Source organism: Oryctolagus cuniculus, chromosome 19, assembly GCF_964237555.1.
Source record: "Oryctolagus cuniculus chromosome 19, mOryCun1.1, whole genome shotgun sequence".
Classification (NCBI taxonomy): Eukaryota; Metazoa; Chordata; class Mammalia; order Lagomorpha; family Leporidae; genus Oryctolagus; species Oryctolagus cuniculus.
Window position 1 is genome coordinate 22,438,601 of NC_091450.1, and position 21,756 is coordinate 22,460,356.

General features: G+C 44.1%; 1 long non-coding RNA gene across 1 annotated transcript in view; it reads left to right on the forward strand.

The window, feature by feature from the left end:
* Window positions 1-21,756, forward strand: part of LOC138847097 (uncharacterized) — a 74,888-nt gene that overhangs the window by 45,596 nt on the left and 7,536 nt on the right. Inside the window, exon 4 of the long non-coding RNA XR_011384698.1 lies at window positions 7,232-7,388. This is a non-coding gene — a long non-coding RNA (uncharacterized lncRNA). The remainder of the gene's footprint in view (window positions 1-7,231; window positions 7,389-21,756) is intronic.

Below are 21,756 nucleotides of genomic sequence, written 5' to 3' on the forward strand. Positions count from 1 at the left end.
TTATACTTACTCTCTCAACCAATCCCCTGCCTTTGCCTTGCTGTGTCACAATGCAAGCCCCACCCACTCCTAGAATGCCCCTCCCCCACACTGACCGCATGCGGGGGGGGGGGGGGGGCTGAACCCCTGTCTCAACAGCTATTATCCAAAAGTCAGAGAGCAAGAAATGCCTGCAAGGATGAAGAGAAAGGCAGACTTACATGTTGTAGGTGGGAATTTGAATTAGTGCAGCAACTGTGGAAAACGGGCAATTTCTTAAAGAACTAGAAATAGACCTGGCATATGATCCATCAATCCCACTACTGGAGATATACCAAAAAAAAAAAAAAGAACTTATTTTATGAAAAAGATACCTGCTCCACCATGCTTATGGCAACACTGTCCACAATAGCCAGATATGGACTCAACCAGATGAATAAACAAATAAAGTGTGGCACATATATAATGAATATTCAGCTAGAAAAAAGAATGAAATTCTATCTTTTGTAGCAGAATGATTGAAACAGAAGGACATCATGTTAGTGAAATAAGCCAGATACAGAGAGACAAGTATCACATGTTCTTCCTTATGTGTGGGAAGAAAATTAAAAAGAAAAAAACTCAAAAAAATGCCCATGTGTATCAGTTTTGCTGCACAGTGTTCTGTCAAATTGCCTTTCAAATCTTTGTCAAACTGATAGGAATTATTTATTACTATAATTTTGATGATTTTTATTGACATTTTAACATTTTCATTTGACTGTTTAGCCCTTACCTATTTTCCTGGTGGATTGTGGACTTTACATTTAATTTATTGAAGCATTTATTTAGTAGAGCCATTAAGTCTTTGATTGTAATGTAATAAAAATATGTTATCTCAAAAAAACTTTTTCATGTAATGACATTGTCCACTGAACTTTCCCAGGAGTGGGCATTATGGAGGGCAGCTAAGCCTTGGCAAGGGGAACGCCAAGAGTGAAGCCAGCCTAGCCTTCAAAAACATCTGGGCCTCCTGGAGAACAAGAAAGAGCCCAAGGCTGGTGTTGTAACATAGCAAGCTAAGCTGCCACCTGCAATGCTGGCATCCCACATGGGAGCACGGGTCTGAGTCCCAGCTACTCTGCCTTGGCTCCAGCTGTCTGTTAAATATGCCTGGGAAGGCAGCAGAATATGGCTCAAGTATTTCATCCTCTGCTACACACGTGGCAGACCTGGATTGAGTTCTTTACTCCTGGCTTCAGCCTGGTCCACCCCTGGCCATTGCAGCCATTAAGAGAGTGAACTAGCAGACGAAAGATCTCTCTCTCTCTCTCTCTCCCTCTCCTCTCCTCTCTATTTCTCCCAATTAAAAATAAATATTAAAAAAAAAAGATTATGGGTTTAGCACTGTGGCGTAGCGGGAAAAGCCGCTGCTTGCAGTGCCACCATCCCATATGGGCACCAGTTTGAGTCCCTGCTGCTCCACTTCCCATCCAGCTCTCTGCTATAGCGTAGGAAAACAGTAGAAGATGGCCCGAGTCCTTGGGTCCCTGCATCCATGTGGGAGATCTGGAGGAGGCTCCTGGCTCCTGGCTTTGGATCTGTGCAGCTCCGGCCATTGCAGCCAGTTGGAGAGTGAAGTTGGAGAGTGAAGTAGCAGATGGAAGACCTCTCTCTCTTTCTCTCTCTCTCTCTGCCTCTCTGCGTAACTCTTTCAAATAAATAAATAAGCTTTTTTAAAAAAAAACCATCAAGTATAGAAATGTTATTTAAAAAAATATTAAAAAGGGTGGCAGTTGTAGTCCCGGCTGCTCCACTTCCAATCCAGCTCTCTGCTGTGGCCTAGGAAAGTAATAGAAGATATCCCAAGTCCTTGGGCCCCTGCACCCACGTAGGAGACCTGGAAGAAGCTCCAGGCTCCTGGCTTCAGATTGGCACAGCTCTGGCTGTTACAGCCATTTGGGGAGTGAACTAGTGAATGGAAGCTCTCTCTGTCTCTCTGTCTCTGTCTCTCTTTCAATCTGTCTCTGTAGCTCTGCCTTTCAAATAAACAAATCTTAAAAAAAAAAAAAAAAAAAAAAAGAGGAGGAGGAGGAGGAGGAAGCGCTGCAGAAGCTAAGAAAATTGAAACAGTAGTCAGAGCTCCATCTGCTGGATTTTCAGGAGAAGCAACAATATAAACCTGTTCTTTTTTTGACACCAAAAAGAAAGTTCAGCAGTATGATGTTGCAATTCAGCAGCAAATAGCCCCAGAACTAGTTGACAGAGTCTTTAACAGACCCAGGATAGAAACCTTGCATAAGGAAAAAGTAGAAGAAAAAGATTGATTTTATTTATTTGCAAGGCAGAGTGACAAAACAGAGATATTTTCCATTCTCATGTTCACTCCCCAAATGGCCCTAACAGCAGGCCTGTGCCAGGCTAAAGTCAGAGCCTAGAGCTCCATCTGGGTCTCCCACATGGGTGGCAGGGACCCAAGCACTTGGGCCATCTTCTACTGCTTTCCCAGATGCATTGAAAGGGAGCTGGGTTGGAAGTGGAGCAGCCATGGCACAAACCAGCACCCACATGGGATGGGATGGTGACATTGTCACAGATGGTAGTTTAACCTCTTCTGCCACAACACTGGCCCAAATCAACTTTTTATACTATATAAAATGAAGGGGAAAAGGTAATCAACTTCATCTTTCAGCACCTATAGCTTTTTTTAAGATTTATTTTTATTTGAAAGAGCTCCAGAGAGACAGAAGGAGGGAGGGAGGGAAGGAGGGGGGGGAGGGAGAGAGAGAGAGAGAGAGAGTCAGTCTTCTATCTGCTGGTTCACTCCCCAAATGGCCACAATGGCCAGAGTTGGGCCAATCTGTAGCCAGGAGCCGGGAGCTTCTTCCAGGTCTTCCATGTGGGGCAGGGGCCGAAGCACTTGGGCCATCTTCTGCTGCTTTCCCAGACCATAGCAGAGAGCTAGATTGGAACTGGAGCAGCCAGAACAGGAACCAGTGCCCATATGGGATGTACCCAGGGTGTGCACCAGCAAGAAGCTGAAATCAGAAACGGAGTTGGGATTCAACCTAAGCACTCTGATAATGGGATGCTGGTGCCCCAAGTGGCATCTTAATTGAGCCCCGACTGCCTGCCCCAAGTATTACTTCTCAATCAGAAAAATATGTTTTAAGAGATAAGATAATTTTTTCTAAATAATTGTTTTGTTGCTTCTTAAAGCACAAATTACAGAAAAAATTTTTAACAGGTTTTTGGAATGCCAAGAGACAGGTACCATCCCTTTCACCTCTTAATCACAGTTAACTTGTCCCACCTGCCTCCAACACTTCCCCATGGAAGTCCTCCAGTGACAGAGTGAAGACTGATCAAAACAGCCACGGGCCTCAGAGTGTGCCATCCCCCTATTTTCCTGTAAATGTCCCTAGTATCTTTTTTTCTAATGTTTATTTACTTAGTCTCACCTACTGGAAAAGCAGAGAGACAGAGATCTTCCATCCACTGGTTTACTCTCCAAATGCCTGATGGGCCAGGCTGAAGCCAGGAGTCAGGAGCTCCATCCAAGTCTCCCACAGGGTGGCAGGGACCTGAGCACTTGGGCCATAATGCGCTGCCTCCCAGAATGCATTGAGAGGAAGCTGGACTGGAAGTGGAGCAGTTGGAACCAAGGGGCACCTCAACGTCTGCCGTGTGAACAATATCTTTTTTTAAAAAAAGAAGTTTATTTTTATTTATTTGAAAGATAAAGTTACAGATAAAGGTAGAACCAGAGAGAGAGAGACAGAGAGGCCTTCCATCTGCTGGTGGTTCACTCCCCAGATGGCCGCAACTGCCGGAGCTGCGCCGATCTGAAGCCAGGAGCCAGGAGCCTCCTCCGAGTACAGGGGCTCAAGGACTTAGGCCATCTTCCTCTGCTTTCCTAGGCCATAGCAGAGAGCTGGGTTGGAAATGGAGCAGCAGGGACTCGAACCGGCACCCATATGGGATGCCAGCGCTGCAGGCCAGGGCTACACCACAGCTCCGGCTCCATGAACAATATCTTGATTGTCTTTCTTTTCTGGTTTTATTTTTAAAATCATCCAAAGTTCTTTTTGTGTTTGGTTTGCCATCACTAAAATAGGAATAATTCCTCCAAATAACTCAAACTGTTCTGAATTATTCACAATTCAAGTATGTAAGACAATAATGCTGGTCATGATACCATTCCACTAAACATGAATATTGGAAACATTTTGGTACATTTTCTCACCCTGCTTTTTTAGTGAATGGAGTGTTCCTTTTTCATTTTTTTAACTTAGTTATCTTTCTCAAATTTTCGTTATGAAATGATCTTTTAAGGATTTATTTTATTTATTTATTTGGAAAGCAGAGTTAGAGAGAGGGGAAGTAACAGAATGAGAGAGACAGAGACAGAGAGAACACTTACATTCACTGGCTCGCTCCCCAAATGCCTGCGATGGCCAGAGCTAGGCTGGGCCAGGGGCAAGCCAGAAGCCAGGGACTCCATCTGGGTCTCTCACATAGGTGCAGGAGTCTAAGTACTTGGGCCATCCTCTACCACTTTCCCAGGCACATTAGTAGGGAGCTGGATTGGAAGTGGAAAAGCCAGACTCAATGGGATGTTATGTCACAGACAGTTGCTAAACATGTTGTGCTACCCTGCTGGCCCCATGAAATTACTTTTATGAAGAAAAAAGCTATTGTTCTTAAAAGGACACACTTATTCTTATTGCTTAAAGTTAAAAGTTACATGGAGGTGATTTAAATAGGGTTGTTATATTTAGCAAACAAAAATATAGTGTATCTACTTAGTTTAATTTCAGACACTGAATTTTTTTAGTGTAAGTATGTCTCATGCAATATTTGTGATCTATTTAAAGTAAAAAATTATGCAGTTTATCTGAAATTCAAATTTAATTAGATATTCTGTATTTAATCTGAAGGTTCTAGGTTTAATGTATTGCAATAGCTTGGTGGTTATTAAAGTCTATTAAAGTGCTTTTTTTTTTTTTTTTGCTAAAGATTTATTTATTTATTTGAAAAGCAGAGTTACAGAGAAGCAGAGGCAGAAAGAGAGAGAGAGAGGTCTTCCATTCGCTGGTTCACTCCCCAGATGGCTGCAACAGCCAGAGCTGCAGAGATTAAAAGCCAGGAGCCAGGAGCTTCTTCCGGGCCTCCCACGCAGATGCAGGGGCCCAGGGACTTCAGCCAACTTCCTCTGCTTTTCCAGGCGCATTATCAGGGAGCTGGATCAGAAGAGGAGCAAGCTGGTACTCGAACCGGTACCCATATGGGATGCCAGCGTTGAAGGTAGAGGCTTAACCAGCTATACCGCAGCACCAGCCCCCCCAACCAAAGTGCTTTATAAAACACTGCTGCCCTCCATCCACAGAACTGTTGGCTCAGTAGGTCTTGGTGGGACTTCGTAATTTACATTTCTAACTGTTCCCAGGTGCTACTGGTTGGGGAGTGCACATTGAGAGTAGCTTTCATTTAGAAGTGACACCTGGGTCAAAATAGCATAAGGTGAAATGCACTGAGGAAATACGTAGTTTTTAATTGAAACAGAAGCTACTGTAGGCTCCTGCACCCACATGGGAGACCTGGAAGAAGCTCCTGGCTCCTGGCTTCAGCCTGGCCTAGCCCTGGCTGTTGCAGCTATTTAGGGAGTAGACCAGCAGATGTAAATTTTCTCCCTCTCCCTCTCTCTCCCTCTCTCCCTCTCTCCCTCTCTCCCTCTCTCCCTCTCTCCCTCTCTCCCTCTCTCCCTCTTCCCCTTCCCTCTTCTCTCTGTGTAACTCTAATAAATAAATACAATAGAATTTTTTAAGAAAATTGGCCTACCACACAACTTAACAAATATTGAGGCAGACCTGGAAAAAAAATGATGAGGCTTTCAAAAAAAGCATTACAAAATGCATGCACTATACACAATTACCCTCAAATTCTTTTATTTACAGCAGCAGTTTTCAGCCCTGCTGAGCTTTAGGTCAACCTCAGGAGCCTTTAGGACTTAACCCCTAGAGATTCTTACTCTGTAGGTATGGAGAAGAGCAGAGGTATTGAGTTCTTGTTTTGCTTTTGATTTAGATTTAGATTTATTTGTTTATTTAAAAGGCAGAGTTAAAGAGAGAGATCTTCCATCCACTGGTTCACTCCCCAAATGGCTGCAACAGGCAGGGCTGGGCCAGGCCAAAGCCAGGAGCCAAGAACTCCACCTCGGTCTCCCACATGAGTGGCATGGCAGGGGCCAAGCACTTAGGTCATCTTTCACTGCTTTCCCAGGTGCATTAGCAGGGAGCTGGATTGGAACTGGAGCAGCCAGGACTTGAAACAGTGGTCCAATATGGGGTGCCAGTGTCACAGGCAGCAGCTTAACCTGCTGTGCCACAACTCTGGCCCCAAGCTGTCTATCTGAAAGGTGGATAGATCTTCTGACAGCAGAGTTAGAACCGTACTCCGTGCTGTACGATAACAAATCTTGCTCACAGCTCTTGTTCCTGAGAGCCTTCGCAGCTTATAGGAAAGCACTGAAGCCACAGGCTTAGTCAGGAGGGCGTGGATTACACATCCGGGCGATTCCTTGTGAAAAACCTGTGTTACTATCATCTTCTAATGACAGCCTGTGCCATATACTTTAAAAGGTGAGGGGACAAGAGGGTGAGGCTTTTTTTTTTCTTTAATTAATTTATTTAAGGCAGAGTTACAGAGAGGCAGAGGCAGAGAGAGAGAGAGGTCTTCCATCTGCTGGTGCACTCCCCAGATGGCCGCAACGGCTGGAGCTGCGCCGATCGAAGCCAGGAGCTTCTTCCAGGTCTCCCACGTGGGTGCAGGGGCTCAAGGACTTGGGCCATCTTCACTGCTTCCCAGGCCACAGCAGAGAGCTGGATTGGAAGTGGAGCAGCTGGGACTCAAACCAGAGCCCATACAGATGCCAGCATTGCAGGCGGCGGCTTTATCTGCTATGCCACAGTGCTGGCCCCAAGGTTTTATTTCTTTTCTGAAGTAGACTATCTCTGATGGTTAGAGGATATCATGTCTGTTTCTTGAAACATCTTTTTTAACATTTTATTTATTTGAGATGGAGAGCGGGAGAGGGGGAGGGGGAGAGGAAGAGGCAGAGAGAGAGAGAGAGAAAGGTCTTCCATTTGCTGGTTCACTCCCAGATGGCCTCAGTGGCCAGAGCTGAGCCAATTCGAAGCCAGGAGCTTCTTCCAGGTCTCCCATGTGGGTGAAGGAACCCAAGCACTTGGACCATCTTCCACTGCTTTCCCAGGCCACGGTTAGTTGGATCAGAAGAGGAGCAGCTGGGACATCAACCGGCACTGATATGGTATGCCAAAGCTGCAGGTGGAGGCTTAGCCCACTACACCACAGCTCCGGTACCTTGAAACACCTTCTAATTCATCGCCTGAGAACTACCTTTTAAACAGGTGAGTCACATGAAAACTTCCTATAAAATGTCCTGATGTCATTCAAAAGTTTTTGCCTTTCTCTTAATATTAAGGTTTCCTGTCAGCTTAAATTCCTTTACCTTAGAAAGCATTGTCATGGCTGTTGTACCTCAGAATATTCTTTAAAGTTATTAGGGAAATATAGTAGCAATCTTAACTGATCTGAGCTCTTAGACTTTGAAGTAATTCAATTTAGCTTATATCACTACTCTGATACTCAGAATGTTTCTAGAATTTTAAAAACACACATGTTCTAATTTTATGGAAAGGGCCGATATCCCAAGTCCCCTACTCCCAAGCCTTTATGCCATGAGCAGGGTGAAGCTGATCACTAGAAGAGGGGGTCAGGAAGGTTTTCGTCATCGTAGGATCCCTGGAAGTTCCTCTCCCGATCTCTCATGAAGACAATTCCTTGGCACTGTTTTTAGTATCGGCAACAACTACCCTTTGGTGGTTTGATTTTTTCCCCCTTAATCCTTGAAATAAGAAATGGGGCACTTTCAGAAAGTAATTAAAGTATTCTGAACTCTTCCTTCTTAAGAGTTTACAAAAAATAATTTAATTTATTGTTTTTTGAGAGTATCTACTGTCATGATTGAGCCAGCATTTTGGTGTATTCTCTTCCAGTCTCTGCCTGTTATATGAGATATATTTTCCTTCATTATTTTTCACTTGCTATTTTTTTTAATAAAATTACTTTTTAAAAATAATAAACATTTATTTTTTAGAAGTACACATTCTTATCAAATGGTTAAAGCTAACCATTTTGTAGCGAGATGGTTAGCTTTAAAATGAAGAAGTAGTTTACAATTATCTTTTACTTGGATCCCACCTCCCACTTTGACAGTGGAAGCAAATAAAAAGACAACAGAAGACAGTTAGTAACTGAAAGGCAATCAGTTAAGTGTGTATGCTTTCAAATTTTAAGTAGTTTTTTTTTTTTTTTTTTTGACAGGTAGAGTTAGACAGTGAGAGAGAGAGAGTGAAAGGTCTTCCTTCCACTGGTTCACCCCCCAAATTGCCGCTACAGCCAGCGCACCACGCTGATCCGAAGGCAGGAGCCAGGTGCTTCTCCTGGTCTCCCATGCGGGTGCAGGGCCCAAGGAGCTGGGCTATCCTCCACTGCACTCCCTGGCCACAGCAGAGAGCTGGACTGGAAGAGGGGCAACCGGGACAGAATCCAGCGCCCCAACCAGGACTAGAACCCACGGTGCCGGCGCCGCAGGCAGAGGATTAACCTAGTGAGCCATGGTGCTGGCTTTAAAAGTACTTTCAGATTGCTTTCCTTGCCAACTAATTAGTATTTATTGACAGCTTTTGAAAGTGATTTTGGAAAACCACTTGTAGATTGACAGCTAGTATCTAAAATATCTAAAATCATTCAGGGAAAATACTAACCTGAAGTGTCATAATAGGCTCCTCTTGAAAATTCCTGTTGGCTTAGCGAATTAAGAGGATAATTCATATAAATTGAGATGCCATTTTTTTCCTCTGGTGATTCGGGGTTTTTGGGTTTTTTTGAAGGGTACTTGTTCATGAAACTTTTTCTTTTTTAAAGGTTTGTTTATTTATTTGAAAGTCAGAGTTATAGAGAGAGAGGGAGAGACAAAGAGGGATCTCCCATCCACTGTTGCACTCCCCAGATGGCCCCAGTGGTCCCATGTGGGTGCCAAGGGCCTAAGTACATGGACCTTCCCAGGACCTTCCCTGCTGCCTTCCCAGGCACATTAGCAAGGAGCTGGCTCAGGAGTGGAGCAGCCAGGAGTTGAACTGGGCCTATATGGGATGCTGGTGTGGCAGGCAGCAGCTTAACCCACTGTGTCACAACAGCAATCCTGTGAAACTGTTGCTTGATCTTTGTTTGAAAACCTCCTTTTAGACCAGGTAAGTAAGCTTGGCAATTTTTTTTAATGACTACCACACTATTTTTTCTGAAAGTTTGTTATTCTTCATAATGTAGCTTCCCTTCATTATGTTATTTATATCTTTACTTAATACATCCATTGATGTGTTATTCTCAGAAAATGCTTGCTAATTTCCTAATCCATTTTAAATTAAAATATTCTAACTGACTAGAGTTCTCCTCATCTTTCAAAATGACTTAACTAGAATGTTGCAATATCAGCAACAATCACAAAGTGTACATTAACTTAAGAAAAATAATTAACACCTGTTGAGCAGGTACACTGATGCAGTGAGTAATACAGCCACTCTGTGAGGTAAACACGATTTTTGTCATTCCCTGTATAGTTGGAGAAAGATAAGCAGAGATTAAGCAAGCTATCCAGGTCAGGTAGCTGGGGAGTGGCAGAGGCAGGGCTTGAACCTGGATACCACAGTTCCTGCGCCCACGGTACAGATCTGCCCACTGCCAATACATTCTTAAGTGGAACTCATTTTATTTACTTATTTTTAAAGAAATGAGAGAGAGAGAGAGAGAGAGAGAGAGAGAGAGAGAGATCTCCCACCCACTGGTTTGGTCACCAAATGCTTACAACAACCAAGGCTGGGCCAGGCCAAAGCCAGGAGCCTGGAACTCAAGCCAGGTCTCCTACATTGGAGAAAAGCAAGGACCCAAGCATTGAGCCATCCCTTGTTGCCTCCCAGGGTTTGCATGAGCAGGAAGCTGAAATTGAGAGTAGAGCTGGGATTCAAACTGAAATGTGAGATGAAGGGATCCCAAGTGATCCCTTCAGTGAGAGAGAGAGACAGAGAGAAAGACCGTGGTGGTCATTGGAGGGTGAACCAACAGCAAAGGAAGACCTTTCTCTCTGTCTCTCTCTTAACTACTGTGCCAAGTACCCACCCCTGCTTAGTTATCCTGTCTAGCTGGAAGACACCTCCCATGCCCTCCTAGCATATACCAGCCTTAAGATTGTCCACATATTGGTAGAGGGCCTTCCTGTTTATTCTATCACCTCTTTTGCTCTCACATTATCACATCAGTCTGCAGTCACACCAGTAAAACTTTACTGCACAGGTTTGATAGCTCTTGTCTTCTAGCAGATTAAGCTGTTTAGAGGCAAGGGCTGGTAAAATGTGTGTGTCTGAATCTCAGAATCCAGGTGTCTGAGAACCACAGGGCCCTGCTCTCAGATTCCCAATCTGATGCTCCTCCTACAGCTCTAGATTGCACTGTCGTATTGTCCTAAACTTCTGTTTTAAAGATTTATTTATTTATTTGAAAGGCAGAGTGACGGGGGGGGGGGGGGTGGAGAGAGAGAGAGAGAGATCTTCCTTCCAATGATTCAGTCCCAATTTGCCTACAACAGCCACTTCAGGTGTATCTTAAATCTAAAACAAACAAAATACGCATTTATTTCAAAGGTAGAGTAACAGAGAAAGAGGTCTTTTACCCATTGGTTTGCTCCCTAAATGCCCCCACTGGTGGCAATGGTCCAGGATGAACCCAGCTTGCAAGAACCAGAACTAGCCTGTTAGCCATTATAGTGTGGAAAGCCAGGCCTCGGGGCCAGCACCATGGCACAGTAGGTTAATCCTCCACCTGCGGCGCCGGCATCCCATGTGGGTGCTGGTTCTAGTCCCGGCTGCTCCACTTCCAATCTGGCTCTCTGCTGTGGCCTGAGAAAGCAGAAGATGGCCCAAGTGCTTGGCCCCCTGCTCCCACATGGGAGACCTGGAAGAAGTTCCTGGCTTCGTATCAGTGTAGCTCCAACTGTTGCAGCCATTTAGGGAGTAAACCAATGGAAGGAAGACCTCTCTTTGTCTCTCCCTCTCACTGTCTGTAACTCTACCTCTCAAATAAAATAAATTAAAAAATCTTAAAAAAGAAAAAAGAAAGTCAGGCCTCAAATGCATCTAAATCTTATTTACTCATATTAAATCTTAACTACATTTTGTTTTTAGGCTATGATAAAGATTTTTGACATTTCCATTTGTAAAAAAAAAAAAAGCTTTTCCTGTATTTGGGCAGAAGGAAAATTCTTCATCTCGGTAATTCAAAGTTCTCTACAAAGATCAGTAAGTAATGCAATAAAATAGCCAACAGAAGAGAAGAGGGTTAGGAAGAAGCTCTTCAGAGCCAGTTCACTAGACCTTTCCTGAATCCTAAAGTCAGCGACCTGCAGAATAAAGAAAGGCAAAAATTATTTTCCTATTAAACTTCTTCCATCCGTTTAAAAAAAAAAAGGAGTCTGGTACAGGTGTTCAGTCTAGCTGTTAAGATATTGCTTGGGACACCCACATCCCATATCAGAGGGCCTGGGATCTACCCCTGGCTCCCCTCCCAGCTCCAGCTACCTGCTACTGTTCTGTCTGGGAGACAGCAAATAATGGCTCCAGTATTTGGGTCCCTTCACCCAGGTAAGAAACCCAGATTAAAGTTTCCTTATTTTAGCCTGGCCCAACCTTAGCTGTTGTGGGCATTTGGAGAGTGAGCCAGTATATGGAAGATCCATCTCTGACTCTCAAGTAAAATAAATAATTGTTTAAATAGTCAAAGATGGGCTGGTGCTGTGGCGTAGTGGGTTAAGCATCCGCCTGCAGCACTGGCACCCCCTCTGTTGTCTCCTCAAAAACTAGCTCTTCCACTTCCATTCCAGCTTCCTGCTAATGCACCTGGGAAAACAGAAAAAGAAGGCCCAAGTGCTTGGGCCCCTGCAACCATGTAGGAGACCCAGAAGCAGCTCCAGGCTCCTGGCTTCAGCCTGGCACAGCCCTGGCTGTTGTGGCCATTTGGAGTCTGAACCAGTGGATGCAACTCTTTCTCTGTCTCTCCCTCTCTCCTTGTAACTCTTTCAAGTAAATAAAAATAAATCTTTAAAAAAAACAAGGATGGCCCAGGTTATTAGGCTTTTCTTTCCCCCATGAGGTGTCAGTGATTGACACACTGCACACTGAGTGGACCCAGGTTTTAGGGGTTCAACAACTCCAGGTAGCTGGTGACAGAATTGGAATTGTAGAACACTCAGCTGCTGTCTGGAGGGTTGAGGAGTTGGTTTCTGGTACCAGGAAGATCCTCACACATTTGATGTCAGAAGTGTTCCATAGGGGCTGGCACTGTGTGACATAGCGGGTAAAGCCATTGCCTGTAGTGCTGGCATCCCATATGGGTGCCAATATGAGTCCTGGCTGCTCCAGCTCTGATCCAGCTCTCTGCTATGGCCTGGGAGATGGCCCAAGTCCTTGGGCCCCTGCAACAGCGTGGGAGACCTGGAGGAGGCTCCTGGCTCCTGGCTTTGATCCATGCAGCTCAGGCAGTTGCGGCCAATTGGGGAGTGAACCAGAGGATGAAAGACCTCTCTCTCTCTCTCTCTCTCTCTCTCTCTCTCTCTCTCTCTCTCTCTCTCCTTCTCTGTTTGTTTAACTCTTTAAAATAAATAAATGAAAATCTTAAAAAAAAAGTATTCTGTAAACAGAACCACCTTAGAGGGGTCATTTGCAAATAGTTAAAATTGTGATGTTAAGCATTTTAAGCCCAGAGTTTGTTGTATAAATACTAACGCACAGGGGCCAGCAATGTGGCGTAGCAGGTGAAGCCACCCTTTATGACACCAGCATCCCATATCTGAGTGCCCACTGGAGTTCTGGCTGCTCCGCTTCTCATACGGCTCTCTACTAATGCACCTGGGAAAGCGCCAGAAGGCGGCCCAAATGCTTGGTCCCCTGCCAACCACTGGGAGACCTGGATGGAGTTCCTGGCTCCCAGCTTCATCCTGGACCAGTGCCACCAGGGGGGGCATTTAGGGAGCAAACCAATGGTTAGAAGACCTCCCTCTCTCTTTTACTCTACCTTTGAAATAAATAAGTAGTGTTTTTGTGTGTATTTTTTGTTTGTTTTAGATTTAAGGTACAACCGAGTGCTTGTTAGGAAAAAAGACTCTGTTAAAGCATGCTTGCTTTCTTATGAGCTGAAGACTTCACCTGAAAAATCAAAAAATACTATATCTAGAAAATCTGAAAAAATTATCTGAAGATCCCCTCCTACACATAACTATAAAACTTTTATAAAGGTATAAAAGACTTGATCACCAGGTCCCCAGATAGAAGCCTCTATATTGTGAAAATGATGACTTTTCCTTAAATTATACATTTAAAGTCACTCCAATCAAAATTCAGTTGGGAACTTGGGGGTTGGTGAAGAGCGAAGCTTAATTCTACACATCACCTGCCCACAGCTTTGCCATATGAGCCCTGAGGGGTCAGAACCTGTGTCAGTGCTTGAAAACAGACTTCCCTGGGCTCTCTTGCCTTTCCAAGAAAGCTGAGGAAAGCTGTGACCAATCACTTTTGGGAACTGTAACTTCTATAAGAAGAAGGAGGGAGCACACATCATGGAGTAGCAGGTTAAGTCACTGCTTGGAAGATTCCCACCCCATATCAGTGCCAGTTCAAGCCTGGTTACTCCTCTGGTCCTGCTTCCTGCTAATGCATCTCGGGAGGCAGCAGATGATGGCTGAAGTGCCTGGACCCTGCCACCCACATGGAAGACCCAGAAGGAGCTCGGGGCTCTGGGCTTTGGCCTGGCCCAACCTGGGCTTTGCAGTTGTTTGAGGAGTGTTAAGGGCTTATCCCTATCTCCAGAATCCACTTTGTCATCTGCACAGGCAATTAACATTGTCACCTGCCTTCAATTGATGATTAATGAGTTGGCAAGCTGGTACCTTAGTTCCCTTGATCCTGGGGTAACATATATCATGGGCTGACTCCCAATCAGATCAGGCTCCAGTTGTCCCATAGGACTGATACAGTAGCCGCCTTTATATAACTGCCTTCCCTTCCTTATCCCACTTTCCCAGTCCCTCAGAGGGGTGTTTCCTGCCAGATAAACACTACCTGTGCCTGAATCTGGTTCTGCTTCTGTGGGAACTCAAAGTAAGAAAATATCCATTTTGGGCAGAAAAATATCTCCTATTCTCATACAATGCAAATCGCAAATAAGATTCAACACTTAACATCTGGTGTAGCAGGAAAGACACCACTTGAGATGTCCACATCTCATATGACAGTACCTGAGTTTGCATCCTAGCTCTGCTCCCAATTCTAGCTTCCTGCTAATGCACACCCTAGGATGGAGTTTCTAGCTTCTGACTCTGGATCCAGGCTCATTCCCAGCCAATTTAGACATTTGGGAAGTGAACCACCAGATGGGAGCTCCTTGTTTCTCCACCTCTCAAAAAAATTTTAAAAGTACATGGCAGTCTTGTCAATAATAGCCGAAAATTAGGAACAATCTAAATTTTCTTTCTAAAACAATTTTTACTTTCATTTTATTTGAAAGAGAAATCTTCTGTACATTCTATCTCCTTCTGCCTTTCAAATAAAATAAAATATTAAAAGATTTATTTATTTATTTAAAAGGCAGTTACAAAGAGAGAGGGAGAGACAGAGATCTTCCATCCATCAGTTCACTCCCCAAATGGCTGCAACGGCTGAGGCTTGCCAGGTCTAAGCCAGGAGCCTGGAACTCCATCTGGATCTGCTGCACTTGGGCCATCTTCTGCTGTTTTCCCAGGCACATTAGGAGGGAGCTGGATCAGAAGTGGAACAGCCAGGACTCAAACTGGCCCTTGTATGGCAGTGGCAGCTTAACCCGCTGTGCCACAACACCAGCTCCAAAATAGAAAAAAGGACATACTACAGGGCAGTTGTAATCAAAACAGCATGGTACTGGTACAGAAATAGATGGATAGACCAATGGAACAGAATTGAAACACCAGAAGTCAATCCAAACATCTACAGCCAACTCATATTTGATCAAGGATCCAAAACCAATCCCTGGAGTAAGGACAGTCTATTCAATAAATGGTGCTGGGAAAATTGGATTTCCACGTGCAGAATCATGAAGCAAGACCCCTACCTTTCACCTTACACAAAAATTCACTCAACATGGATTAAAGACTTAAATCTATGACCTGACACCATCAAATTATTAGCATTGGAAAAACCCTGCAAGATATAGGTACCGGCAATGACTTCTTGGAAAACACCCCAGAAGCACAGGCAGTCAAAGCCAAAATTAACATTTGGGATTGCATCAAATTAAGAAGTTTCTGTACTGCAAAAGAAACAGTCAGGAAAGTGAAGAGACAACCGACAGAATGGGAAAATATATTTGCAAACTATGCAACTGATAAAGGATTGATAACCAGAATCTACAAAGAGATCAAGAAACTCAACATCAAAACAAACAACCCACTTAAGAGATGGGCCAAGACCTCAATAGACATTTTACAAAAGAGGAAATCCAAATGGCCAACAGACACATGAAAAAAATGTACCAGTACCATGCTGTTTTGATTACAACTGCCCTGTAATATGTCCTGAAATCTGGTATTGTGATGCCTCCAGCTTTGTTTTTGTTGTACAAGATTACTTTAGCTATTCAAGGTCTCCTGTGCCTCCATATGAATTTCAGCACCATTTTTTCCAGATCTGAGAAGTAGGTCTTTGGTATCTTGATTGGTATTGCATTGAATCTATAAATTGCTTTTGGGAGAATGGACATTTTGATGATATTGATTCTTCCAATCCATGAGCATGGAAGATTTTTCCATTTCTTGGTATCCTCTTCTATTTCTTTCTTTAAGTTTTTTTGTTTTTTTTGTTTTTTTTTGTTTTTTTTTTTTTTGACAGGCAGAGTGGACAGTGAGAGAGAGAGAGAGAGAGAGAGAGAGAGAAAGGGCTTCCTTTTTGTCGTTGGTTCACCCTCCAATGGCCGCCGCGGCTGGCGCGCTGCGGCCAGCACACCGCGCTGATCCGAAGGCAGGAGCCAGGTACTTATCCTGGTCTCCCATGGGGTGCAGGGCCCAAGCACTTGGGCCATCCTCCACTGCACTCCCTGGCCACAGCAGAGAGCTGGCCTGGAAGAGGGGCAACCAGGATAGAATCCAGCGCCCCGACCGGGACTAGAACCCGGTGTGCCAGCGCCGCAAGGCGGAGGATTAGCCCATTGAGCCACGGCGCCGGCTTTCTTTAAGGTTTTGTAATTTTCATCGTAGAGATCTTTAACGTCCTTGGTTAAGTTTATTCCAGTTTTGATTGTTTTTGTAGCTATTGTGAATGGGATTGATCTTAGGAGTTCTTCCTCAGCCATGGCATTGCCTGTGTATACAAAGGCTGTTGATTTTTGTGCATTGATTTTATACCCTGCTACTTTGCCAAAATCTTATATGAGTTCCAATAGTCTCTTAGTAGAGTTCTTTGGGTCCCCTAAGTAAAGAATCATATCATCTGCAAAGAGGGATAGTTTGAGTTCTTCTTTCCCAATTTGTATCCCTTTAATTTCTTTTTCTTGCCTAATAGCTCTGGCTAGAACTTCCAGAACTATATTGAATAGCAGTGGTGAGAGTGGGCATCCCTGTCTGGTACCAGATCTCAGTGGAAATGCTTCCAACTTTTCCCCACTCAATAGGATGTTGGTTGTGGGTTTTTCATAGATTGCTTTGATTGTATTGAGGAATGTTCCTTCCAAACCCAGTTTGCTTAGGGTTTTCATCATGAAAGGGTGTTGTATTTTATCAAATGCTTTCTCAGCGTCTATTGAGATAATCATACGGTTTTTCTTCTGCAGTCTGTTAATGTGGTGTATCACATTGATTGTTTTGCGCACATTAAACCATCCCTGCATACCAGGGATAAATCCCACTTGGTCTGGGTGGATGATCTTTCTGATGTGTTGTTGCATTCTATTGGCGAGAATTTTATTGAGGATTTTTGCATCTATGTTCATCAGGGATATTGGTCTGTAATTCTCTTTCAATGCTGCATCTTTTTCCGGCTTAGGGATTAAGGTGATGCTGGCTTCATAGAAGGAATTTGGGAGGACTCCCTCTTTTTCGATTGTTCTGAATAGTTTGAGAAGAATTGGAGTCAGTTCTTCTTTAAATATCTGGTAGAATTCAGCAGTGAATCCATCTGGTCCTGGGCTTTTCTTTGTTGGGAGGGCCTTTATTACTGTTTCAATTTCTGTCTCTCAGTTATGGGTCTGTTTAGGTTTTCTATGTCTTCCTGATTCAATTTAGGTAGGTTGCATGTGTCCAGGAATCTATCCATTTCTGATAGGTTTCCCTGTTTACTGGCATACAAGTCCTTGTAGTAATTTCTGATGATTCTTTTTATTTCTGTGGTGTCTGTTGTTACGTTCAAGATCACTAGCAATCAGGGAAATGCAAATCAAAACCACAATGAGGTTTCACCTCACCCCAGTTAGAATGGCTCACATTCAGAAATCTACCAACAATAGATGCTGGAGAGGATGTGGGGAAAAAGGGACACTAACCCACTGTTGGTGGGAATGCAAATTGGTTAAGCCACTATGGAAGTCAGTTTGGAGATTCCTCAGAAACCTGAATATAACCCTACCATTCAACCCAGCCATCCCACTCCTTGGAATTTACCCAAAGGAAATGAAATTGGCAAACAAACAAGCTGTCTGCACATTGATGTTTATTGCAGCTCAATTCACAATAGCTAAGACCTGGAACCAACCCAAATGCCCATCAACAGTAGACTGCATAAAGAAATTATGGGACATGTACTCTATAGAATACTATACAGCAGTCAAAAACAGTGAAACCCGGTCATTTGCAACAAGATGGAGGAATTTGGAAAACATCATGCTGAGTGAAATAAGCCAGTTCCAAAGGGACAAATATCATATGTTCTCCCTATTGGCGACAACTAACTGAGCACCAAAGGGGAAACTTGTTGAAATGAAATGGACACTATGAGAAACAGTGACTTGATCAGCTCTTGTCCTGACGGTTGATGTACAATGTAATACTTTATCCATTTTAGTATTTTTTTTGTTCTAGTACCATTGGTTGAACTCTGTAATTAACACACAATTATTCTTAGGTGTTTAAATTTTAACTGAAAAGTGATCCCTGTTAGGAATTTGGAAAACATTATGCTGAGTGAAATAAGCCAATCCCAAAGGGACAAATACCACTTGTTCTCCTTGATAGGTGACAACTAACTGAGCACCAAAAAGGAAACCTGTTAAAATTAAATGAACACTATGAGAAACGGTGACTTGATCAGCCCTCACCCTGACTGTTGATGAGCAACTTGATATGTTATCCCTCTTAGTATTTTTTTTGTTTGTTCTACTTAATACCTTTGGTTGAATACTGTAATCAATACACAATTCTTCTTAAGTGCTGAAACTTAACTGAAAAGTGATCGCTGTTAAATGTAAGAGTGGGAATAAGAGAGGGAAGAGATGTGCAATTCGGGACATGCTCAAGCTGACTTACCTCAAATGGTAGAGTTAGAAACATACCAGGGGATTCCAATTCAATCCCATCAAGGTGGCATGTACCAATGCCATCTCACTAGTCCCAGTGATCAATTTCTGTTCACAATTGATCATAATGATAGGACTAAGAACCAAAGGGATCACATAAACAAGAATAGTGTCTGCAAATACTAGCTGATAGAATAAAAAAGGGAGAGAATGATCCAACATGGGAAGTGAGATACACAGCAGACCCATAGAATGGCAGATGTCCTAAACAGCACTCTGGCCTCAGAATCAGCCCTTAAGGCATGCAGATCCGGCTGAAAAGCCCATGAGAGTATTTCAGGCATGGAAAGCCAAGACACTCTGGGGAAAAAAAAAAAAAACCCTAAATGAAAGACCTCTGCGCTTGAGATCCCAGTGGAAAGAACAGGTCATCAAAGAAGGAGGTACCTTTCTCTGAAGGGAGGAGAGAACTTCCACTTTGACCATGGCCTTGTCTAAATATGATCAGAGTCGGTGAATTCAGGGGGCTTCCATAGCCTTGGCAGCTCATGACAAGAGCCTAGGGTGATTACTGATGCCATAAACAAGAGTGTCAATTTGTTAAGTCAACAACAGGAATCACTGTGCACTTACTCCTCATGTAGGATCTTTGTCCTTAGTGTGCTGTACATTGAGATTTAATGCTATAACTAGTACTCAACCTGTATTTTTCACTTTATGTTTCTGTGTGGGAGCAAACTGTTGAAATCTTTACTTAATGTATGCTAAACTGATCTTCTGTATATAAAGAGAAACTAAAATGAATCTTGATGTGAATGGAAGGGGAGAGGGAGTAAGAAAGGGGAGGGTTGCAGGTGGGAGGGAAGTTATGGTGGGGAAAAAGCCATTGTAATCCATAAGCTGTACTTTGGAAATGTATATTCATTAAATAAAAGTTTAAAAAAAATTTTTTAAAGAAGTATTTTGGTTGATGGCTCTCATCATTGGCTACCCATTCTTTCATTATCTAATGTCTCTGAGAACAATGACTTGATAGTAAACCATATAAAATGGGACCAGAGCCCCCACAGACTTAACGGAAGTTTAAAAATGTTTTTATTTATTTATTTGAAAGAGAGAAAGTTATACAGAGAGAAGAGAGGCAGAGAAAGAGAGAGAGAGCGGTCTTCCATCCACCGGTTCACTCTCCAGTTGGCTGCCACGGCTGGAGCTGGGACTATCCAAAGCCAGGAGCCAGGAGCTTCTTCCAAGTCTCCCATCTGGGTGCAGGGGCCCAAGTGCTTGGGCCATCTTCCACTGCTTTCCCAGACCGCAGTAGAGAGCTGGATTGGAAGTGGAGCAGCCAGGACTTGAACCAGTGCCCATATGGGATGCTGGCACCACAGGCAGTGGCTTTACCTGCTATGCCAGAGTGCCAGCCCCAAAATATTTTAAAGCATATCTGAGAGGCAGAGAAACAGAGAGAGAGAGAGAGAGAGAGAGAGAGAGATCTTATCAGCTGCTTCACTTCCCAAACACTGGGATGGGGCTGGGCCAGGGCTGGAGCCAGGAACCAGGAATGCAATTCAGGTCTCCTACTCTCTTCTTGTTTCTCTTTCAATTTGTTTATTTGAGGCCCGTGCCACGGCTTACTAGGCTAATCCTCCGCCTGTGGCGCCGGCACTCTGGGTTCTAGTCCCAGTTGGGGTGCTGGTTCTGTCCTGGTTGCTCCTTTTCCAGTCCAGCTCTCTGCTGTGGCCTGGGAAGGCAGTGGAGGATGGCCCAAGTGCTTAGGCACTGCACCCGCATGGGAGACCAAGAGGAAGCACCTGGCTTCTGGCTTCGGATTGGCGCAGCGCGCTGGCTGTAGCAGCCATTTGGGGGGTGAACCAACGGCAAAGGAAGACCTTTCTCTCTGTCTCTCTCTCTCTCTCTCACTGTCTAACTCTGCCTATCAAAAAAATTATTTATTTGAGAGAGAGAGAAAGAGATCATCCATCTGCTGGCTCACTCCTCGAGTAGCAGCAACCGTCAGGGCTTGGCCAGCCTGAAGCTGCATCCTGGTCTCCTTCATGGGTGGCAGAGTCAAGCAAGCACTCGGGCCATCTTCTGTGCCTTCTCAGCCACATTAGCAGGGAGCTGGTGGGCAGTGGAGCAGTCAGGAACCGGTGCTCTAATGCAGGTGCCGTCCTCCCAAGTGGCAGCTTCACGCCTCGCACCACAGTGCAGGCCCTGAGGCAGGCTCAGTCCTCAGTTTGGGGCTGCGCCAAGCAGGAGGAAAGAAAAGACGTGCCTCCTAACCTAACTGTAGCTTACTGAAAACCCGAAGAAATGGAAATGCTAGGAACAATTCAGACCAGCTTTAAATTGTTATGTTTAAATGACTGAATAAACACTTTGTTACCAAAAATATGTTAGAAGGAATAAAAAGAAAAGAAACACCACAAGGTGACTGCTGTTCTGGTATACACTTTATATATTTGTTCTTGTCAAAAACCATGAATCACATTGGTTGTCACAGGATCACAACATAGGACAATGGGAAGATAATGCTGTTAATATCACTTTATAGTATATGCAGGCTTTGGTTAAATGTATGGAGAGTATTGCAAGTTAAACTCATAGGTAAGCTTAATAATGACAAAATATGCCGGCGCCATGGCTCACTAGGCTAATCCTCCGCCTTGCGGCGCCAGCACACCGGGTTCTAGTCCCGGTTGGGGCGCCGGATTCTGTCCCGGTTGCCCCTCTTCCAGGCCAGCTCTCTGCTGTGGCCAGGGAGTGCAGTGGAGGATGGCCCAAGTGCTTGGGCCCTGCACCCCATGGGAGACCAGGATAAGCACCTGGCTCCTGCCATTGGATCAGCGTGGTGCGCCGGCCGCGGCGGCCATTGGAGGGTGAACCAATGGCAAAAGAAGACCTTTCTCTCTGTCTCTCTCTCTCACTGTCCACTCTGCCTGTCAAAAAAAAAAAATAATAATGACAAAATATAAGGTATATCTCACAAAAAAAGCACCCAAAGGTTGGTTCTGCATTATCTCTTATTAAAAGCAAGCAGGACTCCTTGGAGAGCAAACAAATAGTAAAAACTTAGAGTCCTCATTATCTCATGGTAGATACCTCTACCAACCATTGGCACGGGCTTTGAGATTTTATTTT